This window comes from Sorex araneus (assembly GCF_027595985.1).
Source record: "Sorex araneus isolate mSorAra2 chromosome X unlocalized genomic scaffold, mSorAra2.pri SUPER_X_unloc_3, whole genome shotgun sequence".
In the NCBI taxonomy this organism is placed as follows: Eukaryota; Metazoa; Chordata; class Mammalia; order Eulipotyphla; family Soricidae; genus Sorex; species Sorex araneus.
The window spans coordinates 181,824-206,696 of record NW_026570963.1 but is presented as its reverse complement, the minus strand read 5'-3'; the positions used below and the strand labels follow the sequence as shown (position 1 = coordinate 206,696).

At 52.6% G+C, this 24,873-nt stretch overlaps 1 protein-coding gene across 3 annotated transcripts in view; it reads left to right on the top strand.

The window, feature by feature from the left end:
• The window catches only part of LOC101543272 (neuroligin-4, X-linked-like), a 209,680-nt gene that overhangs the window by 22,994 nt on the left and 161,813 nt on the right, over positions 1-24,873 (top strand). For all 3 annotated transcript variants that reach the window (XM_055123616.1, XM_055123617.1, XM_055123618.1), the window contains exons 2-3: positions 6,258-6,421; positions 11,100-11,186. The gene's annotated coding sequence lies outside the window, so the exon portion shown is untranslated. The remainder of the gene's footprint in view (positions 1-6,257; positions 6,422-11,099; positions 11,187-24,873) is intronic.

Here is a 24,873-nt window from a genome sequence, read left to right as displayed (position 1 = left end):
GAAAAACATGTTTATGATTTTTTTTTTTTGCTTTTTGGGTCCCACCCAGCAATGCTCAGGGGTCACTCCTGGCTCTGCACTCAGGAATTACCCCTGGTGGTGCTCAGGGGACCCTATGGGATGCTGGGAATCAAACCCGGGTCAGCCACATGCAAGGCAAACGTCCTACCCACTGTGCTATCGTTCCGGCCCCAAAAGTTTATCTATTTTAAAAAATTGATTCATCCTGACATACACAGTTACAAAGTTGCTCATGGTTGGGTTTCAGACCTACAGGGTTCCAACACCCACCCCTTCGCCACCGCATATTTCCCAGCACCCGTGTCCCCAGGGTCCCTCCCGACCCTTCTTCCTAGTCCTGCTGGCAAGCACTTCTCTCTCTCTCTCTCTCTCTTCTTTCTCTCTGTCCTCTCTCTCTCCTTTCTCTCCTCTCTCTCTCCTCTCTCCTCTATCTCCTTTCTCTCTCTCCTCTTTTGTCTCTTCCTCTCTTTTCTCTCTTCTCTCTCCTCTCTCTTTCTCTCTTCTCTTCTCTATTTCCCTCCTCTCTCTCCTGTCTTTCCTCTCTTCTCTCTTCTCTCTCTCACCTCTTTCTCCTCTCTTCCTCTCTCTTCTCTCTTCTCTGTCTCTCCTCTCTCTCCTTTCTCTCCCTCCTCTCTCTTCCTGTCTCTCTTCTCTATCTCTCTCCTGTCTCTCCTATCTCTTCTCTCTTCTCTATCTCTCCTTTTTCTCTCCTCTCTTTCTCTCTTCTCTTCTCTTCCCTTCCCTTCCCTTCCCTTCCCTTCCCTTCCCTTCCCTTCCCTTCCCTTCCCTTCCCTTCCCTTCTCTTCCCTTCCCTTCTCTTCCCTTCTCTTCCCTTCCCTTCTCTTCCCTTCCCTTCTCTTCCCTTCCCTTCCCTTCCCTTCCCTTCCCTTCCCTTCCCTTCCCTTCCCTTCCCTTCCCATCCCTTCTCTCTCCTCTCTCTCCTCTGTCTTTCCTCTCTTTCTCTTCTCTATCCTCACTCTCTCCTCTCCTGTCTTTCTTCTCTTCTGTATCTCTCTCCTCTCTCCTTTCTCTCTCTCCTCCTCTCTCTCCTCCTCTCTCTCTCTCTCTCTCTCCTCTCCCCCCCCCCCCCCGTGGGCATTGTGGTTACTGAAAGGTTATGCGCTATGTTCCATTAGCTCCTTTCAACACTCAGTTCTCTGCAGAGCCACCCTTCCCGACTCACTGCCATGGTCTTCCCTCCTCTACCCTCACTGCCCCTCGCCCCCACTCCCTGGTGGCAGCTCCCAACAAAGGTCCAAGCTTGCAATCTGTGAGGATGACTTGGGAAAATGGAGAGGTTCTTGAGACATCCGCAAAATAAACACGGTCTGAGGGACCTTGATCAAGACACGGGGGAAATCTGACCGTGGAGAGACACTTGTTAGGAACCTTTGATCTTCTCCGCTGCTTTAGTCCGGGCATCTCCCAAGCCAGGCTGTGGGGAAACCCACACTTCCTCGTCTGGCTATTTTTGGAAACCTCCTTCCTTAGCTCCGTCCCCGTCATTCTCTGAGGCACACCCTGTTGGTTGACCAGTTGCCTTTGGGTCGCTGATTTTTTTTTTTTTTCTCCCAGCGATGCTCAGGGCTTCCTCCTGGCTCATGCACTCAGGAATCACCCCTGGCGGTGCTCGGGGGACCCTATGGGATGCTGGGAATCGAACCCGGGTCTGCCGCGTGCCAGGCAAACAAACGCCCTCCCCGCTGTGCCATCACTCCAGCCCCTGGGTTGCTGTTTTGTGATCCATCTTCGCAAGGAGCCAAAATGAGCAGAACGTTCCACTTCCTTCCCCCCACCCTGTTGGGGGTAGAGGACTACACGCTGTTTCCCCATTGGCTGGCGAGAATTTCACCACGGAACCTCCGATGCTATTTTTTCCCCCTATTGAATGCTCTGCTTATATCCCTTCTGAATACTCAGTAATTTTGAAAGCTCTGTGTGTGTGTGTGTGTGTGTATTTGTGTGTGTGTGTGTTGGTATATGTAGCATATACACAGCCACCTATTTCCAGCACCTTTATGCCTTCTGTGTGTCTCCCCAAGGCTGTGGCAAGGTGGGTGCGCTCACGGTGCTATGGGCTTAGGGTGTCACGCGTTGAACGGACACAGTTTCCGTGAATGAACGCATCATCTCAGTTGTCCTGGTTTTCTTCGACACAGACTTGCGCCACCCAGAATGTGAGGGAACACCCTCTCTGGTCATTTAGGCAGGTGGTTGTCACGCCGACGTCTGTCTAAGGGAAGGTGGGTTGACCGATACGATCATTCACTTTGGGATCCATAAACTGCGAGCGGGGGGGGGGGGGTCCTGGAGTGTGTACGCATCACTAGCCCTATTTAAGGTGATTTATTTCCAAATGCCTATTGATTTTCACAAATCTTCTCGGTATTTGTATTCTTCTGCGTTTAGTATTTTTTTTTCCTTTTCTTTCCTTTTTTTTTTTTTTTGCTTTTTGGGTCCCACCCAGCTATACTCAGGGGTTCCTCCTGGCTCTGCACTCAGGAATGACCCCTGGCGGTGCTTGGGGGACCCTATGGGATGCCGGGGATCGAACCCGGGTCAGCCGTGTGCAAGGCAAATGCCCTACCCGCTGTGCTATCGCTCCAGCCCCTTCTTTCCTTTTTTTTTTTGAGAGATGGGAACACAGAAACTTACCATCAAATTTTCCATATTAGCATGTGTCTGGAACAGGAGGAGCAAGGAATTTTAGGAATATTGAGGAGTTTGAAGCTGAACTATTCAGAGTCCTACATCCAGGCTATAAATCTGCCTGTAGCCATACGCATTGCTCTTCTTTGGGCCGTGGAAGGTTCCGTGCCCTTTTCCTTTCTTCTCTGGTTCCAGGGTGCTTTTCATTTACTTATTTATTTCCTTTCCTTTTCCTCTTGGGGCCACACCCGGTGATGCTCAGGGCTTCCTCCTAGCTCTGCTCTCAGGAGTTACTCCTGGCAGTGCTCAGGGGGCTGTGTGGTGGTGCCGGGGCTAACGCCTGGGTCCGCCGTGCGCAAAGCAAGCACCCTCCCTGCTACACGACCGCTCCGGCGGCACCCAGCCCTCCCCGGCCTTTTAAATTTTTTTTTTAAATGAAAGCACAGTGATTTAGAAAGTTATTCACGTTGAGTTTTAGCCCTACCCTGGTGGCGCGCCAGTCCCACCCTCAGTGTTGACGCCTCTCCACCCGTGTTCCAGCCTCCCTAGTTTGTGTGCGAGAGTTTGGGGCTCTTGATTTCAGTGCTGTGGACTGAGTAGTTGGACATTTATTTACTTATTTATTGCTTTTTTTTTTTTGCTTTTTTTGGGTCACACCCAGCGATGCACAATGGTCATTCCTGGCTCTGCACTCAGGAATCACCCCTGGCGGTGCTCAGGGGACCCTATGGGATTCTGGGAATCGAACCCGGGTCTGCCGCATCCAAAGCAAAAACGCCCTCCCCGCTGTGCTAGGGCCCCAGCCCCTTGATTGTGAATCTTAGCTATTACTTCGGGGGCTGCAGTGAATGACATCCATGTGCTTTCTGGTGAATGAATGTTTCTCTGTCCTGGGGTTAGACAGCCGAGAGTGGAATTGCATAAGGGAATTCTTTTCTGAGTCTACTAAGAACCCTCCCTGCTATTAATGTCATAAAAGTTATGACATCAGTAGTCATGATAATGTCATAAAAGTCGAGTGAAAAATGAGCATTCTGGTCAGGGTGTGAATTTCTTCAGAATGTCCCCGGAAATTGGGATGACCCATGAGGAACAGAGTTCTGTTAAAAAAAAAACAAAAAAACAAAACAAAACATAAAAAACAAAACTCATGCACATTTTGGGAATTTTTTAAAAATTCTAAGTGGAAATTTTTCTCCTAGTCGGTTTTTTTTTTCCCCTACCCTCTTGATGTTCAAAATGCTAAAACTTAAACAATGGCAACATTGCATAAACTTGGGAGCCGGTCCAAGACAGAAATAGAAGTTTTATTAAATAGCCGTCTTTTTCAGAAGTGGATGTAGTCTGGGAGATTGTTCCGTTGGAGAGGGAAGAGGGAAGGGTGGGCCGGGCCAGGCAGAGTACGAGGGGCGTCGCTTTGTGCTAATCTGAACGTCCGTGCAACCGCCCAGGAAAAGGGTCCTGACGACACCTCGAACCCAGAACCCTCTTGTAACTGGCAACAACTTAAAAACGAAAGGTTCAAGGATGTACCAAAAGTCACATCATTCTTTCATTTACTTTAGAAATGAAAGAGGCCAGCCGTGACTCAGCAAGTACCATCAACACGCGCCGGTAAACGTGGATGGATAATCCTAGAGATTTAAAGGCAGATGACATACTCTGAAATTACCTTTGTTTCCCCCCTTTAAACATCCATTTCTGGTTTTCTATTTTGATCTCTCTCTCTCTCTCTTTAAAAATTTTTTTTTTCTTTTGTGTTTGGGCCACACCTGGTGATGCTCAGGGCTTGGTCCTGGCTCTGCCCTCAGGAATTACTCATGGTGTTGCTTGGAGGACTGAAGCGATAGCACAGCAGGGAGGGCGTTTGCCTGGCACTCGGCCGACCTGGGTTCGATTCCTCCGTCCCTCTCGGAGAGCCCGGCAAGCTCCCGAGAGTCTCCCGCCCGCGCGGCAGAGCCTGGCAAGCTCCCCGTGGCGTATTGGATATGCCAAACACAGTCACAACGAGTCTCACCATGGAGACGTGACTGGCGCCCGCTCGAGCCAATCGATGAACTACAGGACGACAGTGACAGACGGTGTTAAAGATGCTCGGGGGACCGCATGAGATGCCGGGCATTATACCTGGGTTTGCCGTGTGCAAGGCACATGCCTGCCCTGCTGTCTCCAGCCTCAAGTTTTTCGTTGTCTTGCACACAGAGTCCCAGCGACGCAATGCCCTGGGCATTGCTGCTGACAGAGGCCGATTTTTGAAGCCTCCAGAGGGTCAGATGTGGGCGACACAGGGTTTCCCACGGAACCTTTTTCTCTCTCTTCCTCCAGTGTTTATTATGCCTGTGGCAGCTCAGGCTCCAAGAAGCCCTGCCTCGGGGCCGGAGCGACAGCACAGCGGGGAGGGCGTTGGCCTTGCACGCGGCAGACCTGGGTTCCAACCTGGGCACCCCGTAGGGTCCCCTGAGCACCTCCAGGAGTGATTCCTGAGTGCAGAGCCAGGGGGAAGCCCTGAGCATCGCCGGGTGGGACCCAAAAAGAAAAAAAAAAGAAAGAAAGAAAGGAAGGAAGGAAGGGAGGAAGGGAGGAAGGGAAGAAAGAAAGAAAGAAAGAAAGAAAGAAAGAAAGAAAGAAAGAAAGAAAGAAAGAAAGAAAGAAAGGAGTGAGGGAGGGAGGGAAGGAGGCAGGGGAGAAAAGGAAAGGAGGAAGGAAGGAAGAAAAGGAAGAGACAGAGAGAAGAAAGGTAGAAAGGAAGGAGAGAGGGAAGAAAAGGAAGAGAGAAGGAAGGAGAGAGAGAGAAAATGAAAAGAAGAGGGGGCGGGAGCGATAGCACAGCGGGGAGGGCGTTTGCCTTGCACACAGCCGACCCGGATTCAATTCCCAGCATCCCATAGGGTCCCCTGAGCACCTCCAGGAGTGATTCCTGAGTGCAGAGCCAGGAGGAACCCCTGAGCATCGCCGGGTGGGACCTAAAAAGCAAGGAAACAAACAAACAAACAACTCTGCCTTGTTTCGACTCTGGGAACAAGCTTTTCCCAAAGTGGAAGAAGCCTTGAGTGTGAATTTATTAGGGAGCGGAGCATTCACCCAGCAGTGCTCCTGTGACCGAGAGTCAGTCACACATGTAGGGAACACGGGTTTCCTTGGAAACCTGGACATATCGTGTGAATCTATGCAGCGTGGCGGAAGTCAGGGCGTGCTTCCTCGGGGTTATTCTCCGCAAGAGCCCACACTTTCCTTGAAGGCGGGAGTCCGCTGTGTGATGGATTTTCCTTCCTCACAGCTCATGCGTGGTCTGTGCGCCCAGCAGACTCGGGTGAGATCCCGTTGGGATTTCCGGCCAGTATTCCTTGGAGTCTTTTCCTCGGAATTGTTCAGGGTTCTCTGGAGCTATTGGGTTCCACTGGGTTCCGTCATTGCAACCACTGGATTCCATCATGGAAACAGTTGGCGTCACGGAACCCGGTCCAGTCTTTGATGGAAATTCCTGGCGGTAGGGAGGGCTGCCCCTCCTGGCGACACCGTGGGAAGCCGGGGATCCTGGCGGTGCCGCCGCTCACGAAAGCGTTTATCTGTCTTTCTCTCCGCTCCAGGTACCTCGTGCACCGACTAGCCAGGGAGAACTGAGATGGCTCTGAAGACCCCCAGGAGTTCCAAGGTCTTTCGTGGTCAGCATGAAATTCTATGGCGGGGCTTCCTTGAAGCGTTATCGTAGTGCGGAAAACCCTCGGACCCCGCCCGTCTCACACTCCTGGAGGTCTGTATGCGGGCACGCACCCCGTCTCCGCCTGCTCGCCCCTTCCTCCCTTCCTTCCTTCCTTCCTTCCTTCCTTCCTTCCTTCCTTCCTTCCTTCCTTCCTTCCTTCCTTCCTTCCTTCCTTCCTTCCTTCCTTCCTTCCTTCCTTCCTTCCCATCCTCCTTCCTACCTTCCTCTCTTCCTTCCTTCTCCGCCTGCTCGCCCCTTCCTTCCTTCCTTCCTTCCTTCCTTCCTTCCTTCCTTCCTTCCTTCCTTCCTTCCTTCCTTCCTTCCTTCCTTCCTTCCTTCCCATCCTCCTTCCTACCTTCCTCTCTTCCTTCCTTCCTTCCTTCCTTCCTTCCTTCCTTCCTTCCTTCCTTCCTTCCTTCCTTCCTTCCTTTTTCCCTTCTTTCCTTCCTTCCTTTTTCCCTTCCTTCCTTCCTTCCTTCCCATCCTCGTTCCTACCTTCCTCTCTTCCTTCCTCTCTTCCTTCCTCTCTTCCTTCCTTCCTTCCTTCCTTCCTTCCTTCCTTCCTTCCTTCCTTCCTTCCTTCCTTCCTTCCTTCCTTCCCTTCCTTCCTTCCTTCCTTTTCCCCTTCCTTCCTTCCTTCCTTCCTTCCTTCCTTCCTTCCTTCCTTCCTTCCTTCCTTCCTTCCTTTTTCCCTTCCTTCCTTCCTTTTTCCCTTCCTTCCTTCCTTCCTTCCTTCCTTCCTTCCTTCCTTCCTTCCTTCCTTCCTTCCTTCCTTCCTCCCTTCCTTCCTTCCTTCTTTCCTTCCTTCGTTCCCTCCCTCCTGCTCCCTCCCTCCCCCCTTCCTTCCTCCCTCCCTCCCTCCCTCCCTCCCTCCCTCCCTTCCTTCCTTCCTTCCTTCCTTCCTTCCTTCCTTCCTTCCTTCCTTCCTTCCTTCCTTCCTTCCTTCCTTCCATCCTTCCTTCCATCCTTCCTTCCTTCCTTTTCTCCTTCTTTCCTTCCTTCCTTTTTCCCTTCCTTCCTTCCTTCCTTCCTTTTCCCCTTCTTTCCTTCCTTCCTTTTTCCCTTCCTTCCTTCCTTCCTTCCTTCCTTCCTTCCTTCCTTCCTTCCTTCCTTCCTTCCCGCCTGCCTCCCTCCCTTCGTTCATCCTTCCTTCCTTCCTTCCTTCCTTCCTTCCTTCCTTCCTTCCTTCCTTCCTTCCTTCCTTCCTTCCCGCCTGCCTCCCTCCATTTCTTCCTCCCTCCTTCCTTCCTTCCTTCCTTCCTTCCTTCCTTCCTTCCTTCCTTCCTTCCTTCCTTCCTTCCTTCCTTCCTTCCTTCCTTCCTTCCTTCCCTCCTCCTCTCTCTCTCTCTCTCTCACTTGCTCTCTGGGTTCATTTTTCCTAATGGGTGCTGTGCTACTCACTTGTTCCTTTCTTGGTTCGATTTTGGGCCATGTCTGGCCTTTAACTCTACCTTATGCTCACCAACAGGGCAGCCAAGAATCATAAAAGTAGAACTCAGCACATTGTCGGTTTCGCTGTCTGAATGCCTGTCGGCTGGGCCAGCTCTGACAGTGATCCTGGGACAGGAATAGGAAATACATTTGTAATCTAAAAACACAAGTCGAGGAGGAGGAGCTGGTTGAGGTTGGAGGTGTGCAAGGTGTGTGGGTAATGGTGCGGATTGTAGGGGCTGTCGGTATTGGTGTGTTGGTCCTTGAGAGGCTGGAGGTGGTCGTGGGGGACTTGGAGTTGGTGTTGGAGAAGGGGGATGGTAGCTGAGGAGATGCTGAAGTGGGGAGAGAAAAGATGGGCCAAGGTTGATGGAGATGGTATCAGAGTGTGGTGTTGGAGATGGTGCTGGTGGTGCTGGTGGTGATGGTGTTGGTGATGATGGTGTTGGTGATATTGGTCATGATGGTGATGGTGATGATGGTGGTGATGGTAGTGATGGTGATGGTGGTGATGGTGTTGCTGATGGTGATGATGATGGTGTTGGTGATGATGGTGGTGATGGTGGTGATGATGGTTTTGGTGATGATGGTGATGGTGGTGTTGTGATTATGGTAGTGGTGGTGGTGATGGTGATGATGGTGGTGATGGTGGTGGTGTTGGTGGTGATGGTGATAATGCTGATGGTGGTGATGGTAATGGTGATAGTGGTGGTGGTGATGATGGTGGTGAAGGTGATGGTGGTGGTGGTGGTATTTGTGTTGATGGTGATGGTGGTGATGGGAAGGTGTTGGTGATGGTGATGATGATGTTGATGGTGATGATGATGTTGTTGGTGATGATGATGGTGTTGGTGATGATGGTGGTGATGGTGGTGATGATGGTTTTGGTGATGATGGTGATGGTGGTGTTGTGATTATGGTAGTGGTGGTGGTGATGGTGATGATGGTGATGATGGTGGTGATGGTGATGATGGTGGTGATGGTGGTGGTGTTGGTGATTATGGTGGTGATGGTGATAATGCTGATGGTGGTGATGGTAATGGTGATAGTGGTGGTGGTGATGATGGTGGTGAAGGTGATGGTGGTGGTGGTGGTGGTATTTGTGTTGATGGTGATGGTGGTGATGGGAAGGTGTTGGTGATGGTGATGATGATGTTGATGGTGATGATGATGTTGTTGGTGATGTTGATGGTGATGATGATGGTGTTGGTGATGATGGTGGTGATGTTGATAGTGTTGTGGTGGCAATGTTGGTATTGGTGTTGATGGTATTGGAGCCGATAATGTTGGTGGTGGTGTTGGTGTTGGTGGTGACCTTTTGAGTCACGGTTGCTCCTCTGCCCTGGGGCTCACCAGCTACCTGGCTTCACGCACAAGCATCACTGTTTCAAATTGCCAAGCCGGTTTTGGTAGTCCTGAACCCCTCCCAGATTAAGAAGGCAGACAAGTTACTCGGAAGGAACTTGGAATTGTCCTTGGGAAGACAGGCTCCCCCCACCCCCCCACCCCATTCTCTCCTCTGAAGTTTGTTTTTACAAATACCTTTGACACAACGCTACTGAGGAAATTTTCAAAACCCAAGACCGGCATGTGGGGCGTGAAGAGTAGTCGAGGACTTAAAGCAGGACGATCCCTGCCCAACACACCATGATCCACGGGCTCCTTAGCCGCAAGGCCCCGGCCTTGACCACTCCATCCAGTGTCTCCTAAGCCTGCTTAGAAATTTCAGTTGTGGGGGCTGGAGCGATAGCACAGCGGGGAGGGCGTTTGCCTTGCGTGTGGCTGACCCGGGTTCGATTCCCAGCATCCCATAGGGTCCCCTGAGCACTGCCAGGAGTGATTCTTGAGTGCAGAGCCAGGGGGAACCCCTGGGCATCGCAGGATGGGACCCAAAAAGCAAAAAATATATATATATATAGAAATTTCAATTGCACAGCCAGTGGATTCTGAGCACTGACTAAATCCCAGATGCCCACGGCCTGGCGGATGCTGCCTTCCTGCCTGCTCAGGCTGCAGTGTGACCCTGCAGGGCATGCGCTATTAGGACACCCGTCTCACGGGGGGCAGCGGGGTAACCCCTTTTCCTCCTCGTATCATTGCTTACGTGCTGACAGAGTCGAATGTGAAGCGTCCGAGGTGTGAACCGGGCTGTAGTTCTGAACGATGACAGACCTAGGCTGACCCCTGCTTCCTTCAGAGCCGTTCAGACACACGGCCACGGGGACATGGTTTAATTTTTAATTTATTTTAAAAATTAAAAAAAAATTATTAGTGAATCAATGTGAGGTACAGTTACAAACTTATGAACTTCTGTGTTTGCATTTCACTCACACAGTGACCGTTTACCCATCCCTCCACCTGTGCCCATTCTCCTCCACCAATGCTCCCAGTATCCCTCCCACCACCCCCACCCCATCCCCCACCACCCCACCCTGCCTCTGCGGCAGGGCATTCCCCTTTGTTCTCTCTCCTGTTGGGTGTTGTGGTTTGCAATAGAGGTATTGAGTGGCCTTCGTGTTCGGTCTCTAGTCTACTTTCAGCTCACATCTTCCAACCCGAATGGGTCCTCCCGACATCCTCTACTTGGTGCTCCCTTCTCTGTCTCAGCTGCCTTTTCCCCCAGCATGGGAGGCCAGTTTCCAAGCCGTGGGGCAGACCTCCTGGTCCTGATCTCGACGACTCTTGGGTGTTAGTCTCCCACTCTGCGACTTTATATTCCACAGATGACATGGGCACATTTTTTTAAAAGAATTTTTTGGCTTTTTGGGTCCCACCCAGCGATGCACAGGGCTGACTCCTGGCTCTGCACTCAGGAATCAGTCCTGGCAGTGCTCAGGGGACCCTATGGGATGCCGGGAATAGAACCCGGGTCGGCTGCATGCCAGGCAGATGCCCTCCTCGCTGCACTATTGCTCCGGCCCCCACGAGGAACCTTTTAAAAATGTTTCTGTGCAAAGTTCATGTCTTCCTGTAAGCCAGCAGGTTCAGAGAGAGACACACGGCGCACTCAGTGACAAACTTCTGCAGACACTGAGCAGATGCCGAGTCCTTTGATGGCGTGTGGACAAGGCGGTTGAACAGTGTCCAGTGTCCAGTGTGGGGGAGACGTGTCCTGTTTCGACGAGGGTCTTGGATGGGTGGGAACGCGGGGGCCACGAGCTGGAGGATTCCGGGACCCCACTGCTCCCAGCTAGCCTTGACCGTCGTGGGAAGGGAAGGGAGAAGGGCCCGGGGTGTGGACACCGCGGGGAGCAGCGTCTCTGACTGACGCCCCATCCTCTCTCTGTCCTCTTGGCAGGGGGAAATGTGCTGACATGGCAAAGCCGTCCAGCCGCTCTCCCTGGAGGCGTTCGTAGAGACATCCCCGTAGCACGAGAGCGTCATGGTAAGTGTGGGGGACGAAGGTCGCCGAGACTGCTGTTGGGTGCGTGCGCTCGTAGAGCTTCTCCGCCCCCCGCCCCACCCCAGGGCCGAGCAGCTAACACACCATAGTGGTGCGAATCGGGAAGCAGGCAACGTGGTCCTCTCCGGTGATTTTTTTAAAAATTTAATAAATAAATTTTTTTTATATATAAATATATTTATTTAATAAATAAATTTTTAAATTTATTTATTTATTTATTTATTTATTGTTTTTCTTTTTGGGTCACACCCAGCGATGCACAGGGATCCCTCCTGGCTCTGCACTCAGGAATCACTCCTGGCGGTGCTCAGGGGGGCCCTATGGGATGCTGGGAATCGAACCCGGGTCGGCCGTGTGCAAGGCAAACGCCCTCCCCGCTGTGCTATCCCTCCGGCCCCTCTCCGGTGATTTAAGAAGTGGCTTTGGCAGATGGAATAGAGAAGGGATCACTGAGAAAATGACGGCTGGAGGAACCAGTCGGGATGGGAGATGCCGAAAGTAGATAATGGACCCAACATGATGACCTCTCAGTGTCTGTGTTGCAAGCCATGATGCCCCAAAGCAGAGAGAGAGTCTGGGGAATATTGTCTGCCATGGAGGCAGGGGGAGGGTGGGAAAGGGAGGTATATACCTGGGATATTGGTGGTGGGGAATGTGCCCTGGTGGAGGGATGGGTGTTGGATCATTGTGAGATTGTAACCCAAACAGGAAAGCTGGTAACTATCTCACGGTGATTCAGTAAAATTTTAAAAAATTAAAAAAATAAAAAGAAGTGGCCTTGGGCTTTGGGCGTGTCCAGCCGGTGTGGTGCCCAGGATATAAGGGAGCCGCATGCTGGACGTCTGGGTTGGCAGAGCCGCCTTCCTGCTGGGCCTGCCACAGTCCTTGCCACCCTCTCCTCCCCTCCGCTCCCCTCTTCTCCCCTCCCCTCCCCTCCCCTCCCCTCCTTTTCTTTTTTCTTTTCTTTTCTTTTCTTTTCTTTTCTTTTCTTTTCTTTTCTTTTCTTTTCTTTTCTTTTCTTTTCTTTTCTCTTTTCCTTTTTTCCTTTCCTTTTCTTTTCTTTTTTCTTTTCCTTTTTTCCTTTTTTCCCTTTCCTTTCCTTTCCTTTCCTTTCCTTTCCTTTCCTTTCCTTTCCTTTCCTTTCCTTTCCTTTCCTTTCCTTTCCTTTTCCTTTCTTTTCTTTCCTTTTCTTTTCTTTTAATTTCCTTTCCTTTTTTTACATTTTGGGTCACACCTGGCAACGTTCAGGGGTTCCTCCTGGCTCTGCACTCAGGAATTACTCCTGCCAGTGCTCTGGAAACCCTATGGGATGCCAGGGATCGAACCGGGCCGGCCTCATGCAAGGCAAACACGCCCTCCCTGCCATCCTATTGCTCCGGCCTCAAAGTGCAATGCTATTCGTGATCTGTGGTTGTGAGTCCACGTAATGGGGCTATTTCATGACTCAGATTCGTAGCCCTGCCCCTAATTTCCCTTTAACTAAATTTAAGAAAACGCGTGTTATAGTATATTGCAGGGGGGGGTGTGAAAAGACAACTCTAGAACCCAAAACCGTGAACAAAAATGTAGAGCCATTTAGCCCTGTCTCTGGTTCAACCAACCACTAATTCTAGGCTTGCAGACGACCCACGTACTGTCTGTGAACATCATTTCTCGGTTGATTGGATCAGATTGAGTTCTCCCCTCTAGGGCCACAGAGACAGATAATTATTATTATTTTTTTCTTTTTGGGTCCCACCCAGCGATGCACACGGGTTACTCCTGGCTGTACACTCAGGAAGTACTCCTGGCAGTGCTCGGGGGACCCTATGGGATGCTGGGAATCGAACCAGGGTTGGCCGCGTGCAAGGCAAACGCCCTCCCCGCTGTGCTATTGCTCCAGCCTCCACAAATCATTCTTGAGCATCTGTTTATTCTTTGTTTTTTTCTTTTTGGGTCACACCTGGTGATGCACAGGGGTTACTCCTGGCTGTACACTCAGGAATTACTCCTAACAGTGCTCGGGGGACCCTATGGGATGCTGGGAATCGAACCCGGGTTGGCCGCGTGCAAGGCAAACGCCCTCCCCGCTGTGCTATTGCTCCAGCCCCCACAAATCATTCCTGAGCATTTGTTTATCCTTGGCCGCGAGTTTTCCATGTCTGCCGTGTTCTCTGTGTCGACTCCAGGCACTCCCCAGAGAGGGCTGGTGTCCTGGCTTCGAGTTCTTGCTTGTCGCCGCGTTGATTTCCGAGCTCTGCCTGGGTCCCCTTCCCCGAAAGAGAGTTAGTTCCGTGTGTCTCCCCTCAGCCCCCACCCCTTGGGAGGCATCGGGGCAGAGCCCGGCCCCTTTCCTGTCAGGAGCACGTGTGCACGGGAGGAAGATGATCCCGGGGTGAGAAAGTGACGTCACCTTCCCCGGGCGTGATGACTCCGTGCGGGCCACGTCTGCCGGTAGAAATAGAAGTGAGAGTCACACGCAGTGCTCTCTGCCCTGTCTGGGGTGACGCCATGGCTTTCTTTGTCCTTCTTCCTGCAGCCGGGGGGGGGGGGCGACGTCTCTCACGCTTGCCCCCTCGCATCTGCTCCTTCCCCCCGGGGCCGTCTTTGCCGTCGTTCTCTGCGTAGTTCGAGACGCAGCTCACCATGCAGGGAGCACTTACGCATGTAATCGATCCGCCCCTCTTCCCTCGAGACTACGGTCACCAGCCTAGTGTGGGGTTGAGGGGCCGAGGGGGGCACACCTCAGCCCGTCGTCTGGAGCCCACCCCTGCACCTCGCTCACAGCACGGCACGTGACCCCAAGGGTGTGTTTGCAGATGCCCCCCCCCCCCCCGTCGCCAAATGGGGACCTTGTGCGTCTTCCTGAGGCTTCTCGTTGTTTAGTTTAATTTAATCAGCCTGGGTTAAAACCCCTTCAAGGCTGGCATGCGTGGGAAGGTGCGGGCAGGAACAGCGCATTTGTACTGGGATTTGCCAGGAGATAAGGGGAAATCTCTGGGCGAAAATAAAAATGAGAGGAGAAAGAAAGAAAGAAAGAAAGAAAGAAAGAAAGAAAGAAAGAAAGAAAGAAAGAAAGAAAGAAAGAGAGAAAGAGAGAAAGAAATAAAGAGAGAGAAAGAAGGAAAGAGAGAAGGAAAAAAGAAAGACAAAAAAGAAAGAGAAGAAAGAAAGAAAGGGAAGAAAGAAAGACAGAAAGAAAGGGAAGAAATAAAGAAGGAAAGAAAGAAGGAGAGCAGAGGGAAAGAAAGAAAGAAAGAAAGAAAGGAAGGAAGAAAGAAAGAAAGGAAGGAAGGAAGGAAGGAAGGAAGGAAGGAAGGAAGGAAGGAAGGAAAGCAGAGGGTTTTGGGCCAGACAGCTGGAAAGGAAGGAAGGAAGGAAGGAAGGAAGGAAGGAAGGAAGGAAGGAAGGAAGGAAGGAAGGAAGGAAGGAAGAAGAGCAGAGGGTTTTGGGCCAGAGAGCTGGGAAGGAAGGAAGGAAGGAAGGAAGGAAGGAGAGAGGAAAGAAGGAAGGAAGGAAAGAAGGAAGGAAGGAAGGAGGGAGGAAGGAGGGAGGAGGGAGGAAAGAAGGAAGGAGGGAGGGAGGAAGAGCAGAGTGTTTGGGGCCAGAGAGCTGGAAAGGAAGGAAGGAGGGAGGGAGGGAGGGAGGGAGGGAGGAAGGGAGGAAGGGAGGAAGGGAGGAAGGAGGAAGAGCAGAGGGTTGGGGCCAGAGAGCTGGAAAGGAAGGAAGGAAGGAGGGAGGGTGGGAGGAAGGGAGGAAGGGAGGAAGGGAGGAAGGAGGAAGAGCAGAGGGTTGGGGCCAGAGAGCTGGAAAGGAAGGAAGGAAGGAGGGAGGGAGGGAGAGAGGGAGGGAGGGTGGGAGGGAGGAAGGGAGGAAGGAGGCAGAGCAGAGGGTTGGGGCCAGAGAGCTGGCCTGCCCTGGACAGTGTCTTGCAGAAAGCCCATCTTCAGTCCCTACAGCTCCCTGAGCAATGAGTGATTTGTGAGCGTCACTGGCTGTGCCCCCCCCACCTGAGATCCCTTGTCCCCACCAAAGTTTCCCTCTCCATCCTTCTCAAGACACTTGTCGACACAGGGAGTGTCACGCGTGCCTCTGAGTTTGGAGCCTGAAGGGGTCCGGGGGGCGGGGGGGGCCAGGCGCAGAGAGCTCCCAGCCGTGCCCAGCAGGCACCTGGTTTCCGGGGCTCCGATGGGGCAGTGCCTGGTGTCAGAGATTGTGCAAGCGTATCGGGGGGTCCTGGGGGAATGCCAGCACGGAGGCTGTGAGCTTTCAGGAGGAGGAGAGAGGCGAGGTAGAGCGCGGGCAGATGCTTCACGGTGTCTCTGTGACGCGGACAAATCCCAGCAGGGCCGCTCGAGCCAACTCTGCTGTAGAATTTTATTAATTAATTTATTTATTTTTTGCTTTCTGGGTCCCACCCAGTGATGCTCAGGGGTTCCTCCTGGCTCTGCACTCAGGAATCACCCCTGGCGGTGCTCAGGGGAACCATATGGTTTGCTGGGAATCGAACCCGGGTCGGCCGCGTGCAAGGCAAACGCCCTCCCCGCTGTGCTATTGATCCAGCCCCTAGAATTATATTTTTGTTGGCTGTTTGGGTCACCCCCCGGCGATGCACAGGGGTCCTTCCTGGCTCTGCACTCAGGAATCACTCCCCGTGGTGCTCGGGGGACCCTATCCGACGGGCACCTGTCTACGTTTGGTGGTGGTTGTTGGCGCCTCAGGATTGCAGCGTGGTTGGCTTTCTGGGTTGGATCTGCGACTCCGTCTTAACTGAGCAGCCCGGATGTGCCTTTGTCCCTGTTGCTGCTCATCTGTCCGTCTACTTCACCCCCAAACCTCCGGCCACTCACGTTCTTCCCTTCTCCTCCGTATACGGGGGACCCAAGGGTAATAGAGTCACGGCTTTAAACCCTTGCACAGCCACACCAGTGCCTGTCAGTAAGTACTCCATCTACCCTGTGCATATCCTCCGCCTTTCTTTTTTTTAATATTAATGTTTAAATTTTGTTTTCATAAACTTGTTCGCAATAACGGTCTGCATTCAATATTTCAACGCCAATCCCTCCACCCTTACAGCTCTCCACCACCGTTACTTTTTTATTTTATTTTATTTTATTTTGCTTTTTGGGTCCCACCCGGTGATGCACAGGGGTTCCTCCTGGCTCATGCACTCACGAATGACTCCCGGCGGTGCTCAGGGGACCCTATGGGATGCTGGGAATCGAACCTGGGTTGGCCCCGTGCAAGGCAAACGCCCTCCCCGCTGTCCTATGGCTCCAGCCCCCCACCACTGTGACTTGAAATTCATTTGTGAGTCCTCCTTCTTCTTGGCCGACTTCGTTTGCCGAGAGATCTGTGCAGCGGCATGGATCGGGGACAGAGAACCCCAGGGCAGAATGAAAGCCACGATCCGTTCCCTGGGATGGGCCTGGGAAGCCGTTTCCAGAACCAGGCGCCAGGGAGTCTTTCGTAATTCCTCAAGAGAATTCACTCCTTGGTTTGGGTGCGGGGGCCACACCTCGCTGGCGGTGCTCAGGGCTGACTCCTGCCTCTGTGCTCGGGGAGCACTCCGGGCAGAGCTCCGGGGTGCCAGGGATTGGAACCTGAGTCGGCCAGCACCCTACCCCACTGTGCTACCGTTGCTCCAGCATCCATGTCACTGTCACTGTCATCCTGTTGCTCATCGATTTGTTCAAGCGGGCACCAGTAACGTCTCTCATTGTGAGACTTATTGTTACTGTGTTGGCATATCCAATACGCCACGGGGAGCTTGCCAGGCTCTGCCGTGCGGGCGGGAGACTCTCGGGAGCTTGCCGGGCTCTCCGAGAGGGGCGTAGGAATCGAACAGGGGTCGGCCGCGTGAAAGGCGAACGCCCAACCGCTGTGCTATCGCTCCAGCACCCCTACCTCAGAGGATTTGAAGGGTGGCATTCACCCCGGGCGAAGAGGTGCAGAGCTGGGTGGCAGGTGGCAGGTTCTCCTCATGAAGGCTTTGGAATTTGACCTTTGTCTTGATTGCAACTTGGACCGTCATTCCGTCGGGGAGTCTTGGAGTCGATCGGCTGTGATTTCCAGGACACACCGCGGTTCTCGAAATCCATTTGATACGTTGTTGCTGCATCGTCGAGAGATAAACTTACACACAAGCAATGAAGTCAGCTCTTGTCAAGAATAAAACAGCATAAACATGCACACTTGTTTGTTTTTTTTCTTCTTTTCTTGGACACCCTTGGTCGGTGCCCTTTTATACATTTTCCCCGTCTTCCTTTCCGTTGTATCTGCAGTATCTTGCTTCTTTTGTACCTAAACGCGGCGTGGCTTTCAGAATAGAAAAGAGGCCAGAGCATATTAAGTTAAGTCGACCTGAGCTATTTCTCAGTCACTTGACTATGCGGCTTTCTTTCCTTTTTTTTTTTTTTTGCTTTTTTGGGTCACATCCGCTGATGCTCAGAGCTGACTCCTGGCTCTGCACTCAGGAATTACTCCTGGCGGTGCTCGGGGGACCCTAGGGGATGCTGGGGATTGAACCCGGGTCGGCCATGTGCAAGGCAAATGCCCTCCCCGCCGTACTATCACCCCAGCCCCTTCTTTGATTTCTGGAGGGCATAAAAAAAATAAAATGAAGTTGAGCAAGTCACCGCAAAACATGTCTGACGTTGGAGACACCTTGGGTGTGTGGGTGGATTTGCCCTCTCAAAACACTAGTGTAAGTTTCCCCAGAAAAAGCGTGAGCACGTAGTTGGTTGCTGAGAACCGTTCCCCTGGCCGGCCCACAGCTATGGACAGATGAAGGATGGGGAATGGAGAAACTGGACCCAGGCTGGCCCGTAGATAGTTTATTCCTCTCTCCTCCCCAGCGAAATCCAATCTCTCCCCTGATGGCAGAATCGTAGTCATAGTTTTTTGGTCATAGTTCGCATCATCACAATTCCATCATCCTAGCCTCCTCCTGGGCCTCCCAAGTCCTCTACTCTCTTGTTGCAACAATGTTGCAATAAGGTTTATTTACAGTCTGAGGCATTTAAGACATGCGGGAAAGAAAGATACGTTTCCTGGGAGGATCACCTGACTGTCTAGGGGTCTTTTGTGCTGTGTCCTGCTCAGCCCCCTTTTATTAACTAGCTTGATGTTCTAACCGATGATATTCAGCTGCTTGATGTTCTAACCAATGATATTCAGCCACAGAGGCAGAATATGCAAATGAACTTAGTCCACACGGAAACAGTATCAAAGTCAGCTACACAGCCGGAAGCAGAGTCAGTTACAGTAACAGTCACAGAGAAACAATGTTTCCATCCTAGCCTAGCGGGCCCTGAGATTACGGGGAGGTTGTACATCAACATCTCTAGTCCCATTCTGGTCCTTATCTTCATCATAGTCTCAAAGTTTTCTACTTCCAGGAATCATTGTTGTCAGCTGGGGTGCTCAATGCTGACCACACAGCTGTGAACAAGGATAGTTTGGGGGTCACCCCCGGTGATGCTCAGAAGTTCCTCTTGGCTCTGCAGTCAGGAATCACTCCCCGCCGTGCTCGGGGGACCCTCGGGGATGCTGGGAATCGAACCCGGGTCGGTCGCGTGCAAGGCCAACGCCCTCCCCGCTGTGCCCTGGCTCCAGCCTCTGAACGAGGCTCTTTCGGCTGAAAGGATATTTTGTTGGGGTTGCAGCAACAGTCCAGCAAGTAGGGCATTTGCCCCGCAGACAGCTGTTCCGGGTTCGGTCCCCCGAGCACCGCCAGGAGCAATTCCTGTGTGCAGAGCCAGGAGTCAACCCTGAGAGCATCGTCCGGTGTGACCCACAAAGCAACAAAATCCCGTTCACTGGAGCCAGACTGCAAGTACACAAAGTAGGGTGTTTGCCTTCCATGGGGCTGACCTGGGGTGCCATCTCTGGGACCCCATATTTGATCCCGAAACATTGCCAGGAGTGATTGCTGAGCACAGAGCCAAGAGTCAGCCCTGAGCACCATCACGAGGGTTCCCCAGCTATACGTCCCATGACGAAGCTGCATCTCTGATTCCTGCCGTTCTACAATCTAAGACATTGTATTTTTTTATTTTTTTTGGGGGGTGGGGGGTTCACACCCGGTGATTCTCAGGGGTTCCTCCTGCCTCTGCACTCAGGAATTGCTCATGGCAGTGCTCGAGGGGTCCCTATGGGATGCTGGGGATGGAACCCAGGGTGGTTGGCCGTGTGCAAGGCAAACGCCCTTCCCGATGTACAGTCCCTGCAGCCCCCGGGAGTCATTGGTAAGAGACTGTATTTCCATTCTCGTCCTCAAGAGAGATTTCATTATTTTTTTTTTTCTTTTTGGGTCACACCCGGCAATGCACAGGGGTTCCTCCTGGCTCTGCACTCAGGAATTACTCCTGGCGGTGCTCAGGGGACCCTATGGGATGCTGGGAATCGAATCCGGGTCGGCTGCGTGCAAGGCAAATGCCCTCCCCACTATGCTATAGCTCCAGCCCCCGAGATTTCATTATTGTTAACTGGACACGGACCTTCCTGGACACAGGTCCCTATGACAATGGAGGGGTTGCTGACGGGTGGGTGGGTGGGTGGGTGGGTGCGGGGGCCTCGATCTACAGCTTTACCACCCTCCTTCTCGTTCCGACCGGCCCTTTGGCTTTTGGACATCCGACGGGGGCTGAGAATCAAGTCGCTTTGCCCTTCGTTATCATTCCAAAAAAAAATCGAAACAGCCTCTTTCCCACCTGGAAACAGAGAGAGCTCTGATTTATTTTTCCTAGAATTCCGTGAGTCTGGCTGGCCGAGAAAAAAAAAGATGCATTTTCTTCGGAGCCTTTTCTTTTTTCTTTTTTTTCCCCCCTGCAGGTTAACTGGGAACCGGGACGCCAGGGTTCCCCGCAATTCTGGAGAGTCCCCGCCACCTTCTCCCCCCACTTCCCTGGTATTTATTCGTCGGGGTCCGCACGTGCTCCGGAGAATATAAATTATTTAGCATTGACCTGCCTGTAATTAAGTCTACTCGAAACGGACTACTCTTCTCGCCGCTGTATTTTCTTCTCAATTACTTAGAAAATTTAAGCCTTCCTTGGGGACCGCCGCCCTGCTCCTTTGTCCTTTTAGCGGTGATTGATGGGCTGGTTCCGGGGACGCGATTCCGGGAAGAAGGTTAGGCAGGATCTGGGAAGGTGATGAAGGGACGGTGTCCGGGGAAGGCAGGAGGCCGCGGCCGGCCGAGGTGCCCACGCGCTGGCCTCTCGCAAGCGGGAACCTCTCCCCATGGCCCGCGGGTAGAGCAGAGAGGCTGTCGACTGGAGGTTCTCAGCTGAAAGGTGCTCCTCAGCCTGGCCGTGTTTGCCTTCTTGCAGCCTTCCGCAAGCACTAAGCTCCAGAGACTCAATTCTGTCCCTCGCCTAAGCTGCGTTTAAAAAAAAAAAAAAAAAAAAAGGGAAGCCAAAGGTTTTCCTGAAAGATCTGTGGATGAGAGGGGAAGGCGAGCTAAAAGTGAGTAATTGGCCTTTCATTTTCTTCTTCTTTTTTTTTTTTCTTTTTGCAGGCGCCTGGGCGGAAAATGTCAGATTTATCATGTACGCCTTGAAGTCCAAATGCCTTGGCGTGGCCCATCTCTTTTAACGATCTCTTGACTTTTGCGAGGGTTTTAAAACCGTGACCCTTGCGAGGGATCAGTCTTGGCGCCCGTCATGTGCTATTAGCCATTTTCTTCTGTCGTGTTTTTTTTTTTTTTTAAGAGCGTTTAGGGGGAGAGATCCTATTTCCCCGCCTCGTGCAGTGGACGTTATGAGACACTGTCTATAGCCCTGTCATCCCGTTGCTCATCGATTTGCTTGAGCGGGCACCATAACGTCTCCATTTTGAGACTTTGTGACTGTTTTTGGCATAACAAATACACCATGGGGAGCTTGCCAGCCTCTGCCGTGCGGGCGACATACTTTTTTTTTTTTTTTTTTTGCGTCATACCCGGCGATGCACAGGGTTTACTCCTGGCTTTGCACTCAGTAATGACTCCTGGAGGTGCTCAGGGGACCCTATGGGATGCTGGGATTCGAACCCGGGTTGGCCGCATGCAAGGCAAATGCCCTACCCGCTGTGCTATCGCTCCAGCCCTTATGGGATGAACTTTTCAAATCTGGTTGGTACCACAAGGGAAAGGGGTGGGTGGGTGGAGAGAAATCTCTCTTGCTTTGGTGGACTTGAAATTAATCTTGACTTCTGTGTGCTGAGGACGTTGGAGGGGGTCTTCATTCTGAGGGGCTTTCTACTGTTTGTACTTTGCTGATGGGTTATTAATTGGACTTCACGATCACAAAATCCCGTTAATCATCGATTTCTTGAGCGGGCTCAGTAACCTCTCATTCGTCCTTTCCCTGAGATCTTAGAAGACCATCTCGACTCGGCCCTCCTAACGGTGTTGCACTGGGGGCTCCTTTGGGGTCAGGGGAATGGGATCCAGCTTGTTACTGGCTTTAGCATATGGATACACCATGGGAAGCTTGCAAGGCTGTCCCATGTGGGCAGGAAACTCCCAGAAGCTTGCCAGTTTCTCCCAGAGGGAGAAGTAGGCTACAAGACTTCTGGGAGCTTGCTTTTAAGCCTCTGGATGTTGGCTGTTGATGGGATTACACACACCTGGGTTCCTCTGCTGGTACCTTTGTGCCTGAGGCCCGTCCGAACGCGTGGAGAGGGGCCTCGAGCATGGCTGTGGCTAGGTTCCGGTGGTCTTCGGCCACCGGGAGCTCTGCTCGGGACGGGGAGGGAAGCTGGAGCCCATCCCCTCCGAGGGGCCCCGGGGAAGACAGATTGGAGACAGTCTCCAATTGGAGTTACGTAAGGATTACATAGCGGGGGCTTCCCTGCCTGCATCCGATTGGTAAGTCTAGTTGACTCACCGTGGCTCTCTCCCTCTGGGGAAATCATGACTCAATCCCAGGTATCTGTGCTCAGTTCCAGGAATTCTGGAACCAAAAGCCAGGCTGCTCTTCTGCCGGCTTCTGTATGAGCCTGGCATGACGCTGCCTTTGTTACTCTCTTTCTCTCTCTCTGACAGGAGCGTTTCGGCACATCATGAATCCTGAGCGCAGAGAAGGGCGTGGTGGAGGAGCTTGGACCCAGCCCAAGGCATGTGGGTGTGGGGGTCTTGCTTTTCTAGCACGGGGGTTCTCCGGGGTCCGAGGGTTCCGGTGGGACTTGGCAGAGCTGCCTCAGGCTGTGTGTAGGATGGCGTGGCCAGTGTGCGGTCAGTGGTGTCCTTGGCCTTCACCCTTCACCCACCCTTCACACTTCACCAGCCCGCAAAGCTCCCGGAAGCCACGGCTGGATACTCTGTCTCCATCTGTGGCTCACCCTGGGTTAGTTCTTTTTTTTTTTGGGGGGGGGGGGTCAGTCCTGGCTCTGCACTCAGGAAAGACTCCTGGCGGTGCTCAGGGGACTCTATGGGATGCTGGGAACTGAACCCGGGTTGGCTGCGTGCAAGGCAAATGCCCTCCCCGCCGTGCTATCGCTCCAGCCCCACCCTGGGTTAGTTCTTACGTGCAGACCCCTTGTGGGTCTGGTCCTTTCCTCTGTGCATCTCTGGGAGGTGTCGGGGGGGGGGGGGGGTGGGCTGGGGGTGGGGAATTAGGGGAATAAGTACATGCAATGATAATGTTCTGTTTGGGGCTGGAATGATAGCACAGCAGGGAGGGCGTTTGCTTTGCACGTGGCTGACCCGGGTTCGATTTCCAGCATCCCATAGGGTCCCCCGAGCACCGCCAGGAGTAATTCCTGAGTGCAAGAGCCAGGAGTGTGACCCCTGTGCATCGCCGGGTGGGACCCAAAAAAAAAAATGTTCTGTTTTCCGTTAGTTTTGGAGCCACACCCAGTGGTGCTCAGGGCTGACTCCCGGCTCTGCACTCAGGATTCCCTCCTGGCGGTGCTCGGGGCTGACTCCCGGCTCTGCACCCAGGATTCCCTCCTGGTGAGGGACCCTCGGGGACCTGCTGGGGTTCCGGGAATGGAGGTGGGCCCTGTGCAGGGCCAGCTCCCTGTGCTGTGTTGTGCCCCTGAGCAGCCTGAGGTCCTAGTTTCAGGAACAACCGAACCAAATCCGGGCAACAAGGGGGCCTCTCTCCATTGAGGAATTCCCCGTAATCCCTTTATTATTCATGTTTTTTTTTTTTTTGTTCTATTCATGGTAGAAAGCCCAGGGTGCCTCAGTGACCTAATGCGTCTCCACAAAAGGAGAGAAACAGCCGCCACAAAAAGAAATGCTGACGTTGGGAAGTCAGAGAAGGTTCTCCTCTGGAGAGCTGGGGGGGGGCACAGCTTCCTGCCCCTGCCTGGAGGGCCCCCTTCCCCCCACCACCCGCCTGCCCCATGCCCATCTCCCTGAGGTCTAAGGCGGAGGTTGGCCGGCTCCCTGGGCACCAACAGTTCCGCAGCCCCCCTGTGAGGAGGAGGGAGAGGCCGCCCCCCCAGAGCCCCTCCCCCTCCGTCCTTTCACTCTGTGGGTGCACAGGGCTGAGTCCTTGGCCCCACCCAGAGGGCTCAGGGCTCCTGATGGGCTGGGGGGGTGGTGTCACGACCAGGTTACTCAGGGCAGGGCAAAGGAGTTTCCCGAGCCACTTTCTTCTTTCTTTCTTTCTTTCTTTCTTTCTTTCTTTCTTTCTTTCTTTCTTTCTTTCTTTCTTTCTTTCTTTCTTTCTTTCTTTCTTTCTTTCTTTCTTTCTTTCTTTCTTTTTTCCTTCCTTCCTTCCTTCCTTCCTTCCTTTCTTTCTTTCTTTCTTTCTTTCTTTCTTTCTTTCTTTCTTTCTTTCTTTCTTTCTTTCTTTCTTTCTTTCTTTCTTTCTTTATTTCTTTCGGGGAGCGGTTTGTCTTTTCAAGTCCCACCCGGCGATGCTCAGGGGTCCCTTCCTGGCTCTGCACTCACCAAACCCGGGTCCTCCCTTGTCTACAAGGCACATGCCCGCCCCGCCCTGCTATGGTTCTGGCCCCTCCCGGGGCACTACTGCTCCATCCCCCTTTCTCCTCTCCCGGGTGGCCGGTCAGGGGCTTCGGGGCGGCCACTCACTTCTCCAGGTTCTGAAGCCAGAGGCGCGGAAAACCTTTCTGGGATCAGGGTGTTTAGTTTTGCTGTGTGTGTGTGTGTATGTGTGCATGTGTGTGTATGCATGTATATGTGTGCATATGTGTGTGTGTGTGCTGTGTGCATGTTTGCGAGTGTGTGCATGTGTGTATGTGCGTGCTCACATGTGTGTGTGTGCGCGTGTGTCTGCACGCACCTGTGTGCATGTGCATGTGTGTATGTGTGCAGGTATGTGTGTCTGTGTGTGCCTACACATGTGTGTCTGCGCACACGTGTGCCTGTGTGCATGTGTGTGCGTGTGTGCTTGTGTGTGTGCATCCTTGTGTGTGCATGTGTGTGGGCGCCAGTGTGTGTGCATGTTTGTGGTGTGTGCATGGGTGTATGTGTATGTGCATGTGCACACGTGTGCGTTTGTGTGTGCACGTGTGTGTGTGCTCATGCTTGTGTGTGCATGCGTGTGTATGTGTGCATATGTGTGTGTGCGCGTGCGTGTGCGCTGTGTGCATGTTTGTGAGTGTGTGCATGTGTGTATGTGCACGCGCACATCTGTGTGTGCATGTGTGCACGTGTGTCTGTGCACGCATCTGTGTGCATGTGTATGTGTGCAAGCATGTGTGTCTGTGTGTTTGTGTGTGCATGTGT